The sequence below is a fragment of the Patella vulgata genome, chromosome 4 (genome assembly GCF_932274485.2).
Source record: "Patella vulgata chromosome 4, xgPatVulg1.2, whole genome shotgun sequence".
NCBI lineage: Eukaryota > Metazoa > Mollusca > Gastropoda > Patellidae > Patella > Patella vulgata.
The window spans coordinates 5,677,366-5,681,306 of NC_065882.2; positions in this window are offsets into that span (position 1 = coordinate 5,677,366).

Consider the following 3,941-nt stretch of genomic DNA (forward strand, 5'->3'; position numbering starts at 1 on the left):
TCTGAGTTGTTTTGATACCATGGGAGTGGGCTCACTCCATTACTTTAATGTCATTTCATGTTTTGTTAGTGGTTTAGTAGTTATGAAGGAGAATGTGTGCTTGAGAAGCAATGTCAAAACTGTCGTCTACTTCCAACTACTCACACTGGGCGTGGTGCAGTTAAAAATTGGTCAGGAGAAAGTAAGATTTGAAATTTTCTGAACGAACTGTGCTATGAGGGAAATTTTGCCTGGACAGCGGCACTGCAGCCTACTCTTATATTAAATTCCAACTGACAAGGATCCCTTTGCGTGTATGCCAATGTGTACACATCCGAACGGCTATACGTTGTCCCATGCCAGACCTTCCTGCCTTATGCCATTGACAAGTGGGAAGGAAGCTGGTAACTCCAGATGTACTTTCTGAGGCCATCACCGGTATTGAACACAAGATTTCGATTGCGACCTGGGCATGGTGTATAGTCGTCTTCATTAGCCCCAGTTGGAACAGAAAAGTAGGATGTTCAACTCCATTCATAAACACTCCAGACAAATTGCAAGTCAATCATATGATAAAGTTTCTCAAAGTGATCAAGCGAAATAACCCTTATAAATTATCAGAAATTATTGAAGGATCAGATTTAAAAGTGAGCATATCAATAGTAGTTAACCACTGAATCAGTGTGTGTGACAAATAGGGCTGATCATTGTATGTCGGAAAATACAAAAGGTATGATATTTTCTTTGGGGCTATCAGAGAAAGAGAGAGAGAAAAGAGGTTTAACAGCCACTCGACATAAATTAGATCATTTTGGGACTAACACATAGTTCAATTTTATTTTAATAATTTGCTTAGGCCGTAGGGGTCTTTAGCAGTGGGAGAAAATCCACAAGGTTGGACAGGCGACCCTACTTCTTGTGAAGTACAAGAGGGGAATCGAAACACACCACTTGACTCAATGACAGACCTTATGATCCAACACGTACACCATTCGCGGACACCTGCAAACTCTTACAACCAGCATATTCACAATGGTTTTCAGATATAATATACTATAGGAATGTCATGGACTTATTCATCTACATGTACGGTACTATTAGAGGTGCATTATGTAAGATTTAGATAAAGAGCTGACCATTCTTGTTATGATAGTTCAAAAAAACATTCCATTCAAATTACTTTATTCTGAGCGAAGTTACCATTGTTTGAAGTTTTGATAAGATGTGGGTAGATTGTGTATTCTCGTACTTGATAATCGAGACTAAGCCTTGATTCAACATTTTAACCTTTAAATGAAGGTTGTGTTCTGATATGTTTCAATCTGCACCATCCGATGCTCTAGAGAGTTGATTATAGGCTGGTCATGTGAACCTCGTGGGTTTTCTCCGGGTCCTCCCACTGCTAAAGACCCCTACACGCAAGCGATTATTGAAATAAAATTAAAACCATGTGTTAGTCCGGAAATGACCTAGTTTGTGTCAAGTGGACGTTGGACCTCATCTCTCTCTCTCTCCCCCATTGTTTCATAAGGCAAAGTCAATCACAATAAGGTACCGTACTAAATATAATGTAATAAAAAAAAAAACAACCATCATTTAAAAAAAACAAAAACATGCCGGGTTCAATTTAAAATTTTAATATATCTCATTCGTAAAGCACTTTATTGAGAGTTATCTGCCTTGAGTTGATTTCAAGGAATATATCTTTTCTTTTCCTTATATTTCACACTCTGTAAATGTTTTTGATGTTTTGGCAAAATGCGCCCATTAAATTCTTCTGAAAGCAATTGTTCAAATGCAGCATAATTATGTTTTCCTTTCAAAAATCTCCTCCATAACACTGTTCTACCATTTTTGGTGCTGAGTAATCTTTCGATACCGAATTTATTGATTCTTTTCCAAGCACTGTAAGAATAATGCTGTCTTTGTCCATTTCGTACTTGCTGGACATTACACGATGGACACCCAAAAACTTCTTTACTGCGGCTGAGTTTTAATAACGAATCTGTAGAGGATTGTAATGGATCTGCAGGTTTTATTAGCTGATGAGAAGAAAACGTGGTAGGTAGGCGACATATGGATGCTGTCAAGCTATGGATTTTGCTTGATGGTTGATACAGAATGCTAGGTAATTGTGAAATGCATCTGAAAATCAAACCAAAAATATATTATAATCTTAAGCGAAGGTCTAGCATATATATTCTGTCAGGCCAACCATTTTTAACATGTCAATATTCAGATACCAGATAAAAAAAGAATACAATTTTGATCAGCTACATGAATATGTCAGCTAGTCAACGGATATAATAGGATATTTGACATATATGACTAGTTTCTAAATGTTGTCGACTGAAATCAAGGAGATTAAAATGTCCGACAATAGAGAAACCCCAAGTTAATAAGGTAGATTAAGTTAATAATCACTCTTATTGGATTGATACATAGTCCAACAAAGGAGAAGCAATGACTTTTGTTCAGGAATGGATTGATGAATTGTCCGACAAAAGATTAAGTTAGTCAATCAAGGCAGATTAAGTAGTTAATCAAGGTAGGTGTATAGACGGTCGGTATTCCATGTTAAATACGTTGACCTCTTAATTACTTAATTAATCCAGCCTATAGATTTTGGAATTTTGAATATTATTCACCATGTCTTGATGTCCGACTGGGCATATTCTTGGTCGGACGGTTGGAAAATAGGGTAGAACATGTCCGAAATACACAGGCGAAATCCCATCACTGTCCTGTACTGTCAAAGGTTCTTTTATGTGCACACAGAACCACAGTTTTTCTTACCATCTGAATGAAATGAAATGAAATGGGGTTTAACGTCCTACTGTTCTGCTCCTAACCTGGACTAATGAAGACGGGCTAAGCCATACAGTGTGCTATGAGGGAAATTTTGCCCGGGCAGCGGCACTATCACCTACTCTTATATCAATTCCAACTGCCAAGGGATCTTTTACGTGCATTCCAATGTATACACAGGACCTCGGTTTTTCGTCTCATCCGAAGGACTACCATCCGAATGACTATACATATGTTGTCACTTGCAGGGATCTTTGTCCTGCACCACTGACAAGTGAGAATACTGGGATTGAATACAGGACCTCAAGGTTAGCAAGCTAACGTCTTACTCACTGAGGCATCGTGGCTCCCGATACATATATTAAACAAACATGCAGGACAGAGGGCTTGACGAGGACAGCTGTCTAGTCGTTCGGATTGGACAGAAAACCCGAGGTCCCATGTACGCATTGGCGTGCACATTTAAAGATCCCACAACAGTTGGAATTCGATATAAGAGTAGGCCGTAGTGCCGCTGTCCGGGCAAAATTCCCCCCTCATCATTGCACACTGTATGGTGAATGCCCGTATTCATTAGCCCAGTTCGGAGCAGAACAGTAGGACGTTAAACCTCATTTCATTTCATTTACACATATTAAACATAGTACATGCAGGTTATATACTTGCAGGTTATAATCTTGCAAGTTCCAACTTCAAGTTTCAATTCAATTTCAAGTCCCGGGTTTCTTTTTATTTCGTCTGCATGAGTGCATGTTCATGTTGATGCTGAATAAAATGAAATTGAAACGCCTAGCTACTTCCCTAGTCTGACTCGATAAGATAATTACCTTGGTATCAATTTCAATGGAAACATAGTTACGGATAATTACGGTAAATCAGAATAAATTAAATTCCTGGATAACTTTCTCTTCATCACCAAATCCGACTTCCGTTCAAGAAAGCGTAGGGATATTATACATCGACCTTGACCTTGGAGTTAACCAAATCGTTAAATAAGTTAATAATTAATAAATTAATGATCAGATATATTATGTGACGGACAAAAAGGGTTATTCATAATTTAAGCTGTACAATATTATTTAATTTGGAGCGAAATAGACAAGGAATATAATATTTTATCCGAAACTCATTAGCGGAAAGCGTAGTGTGCCAAA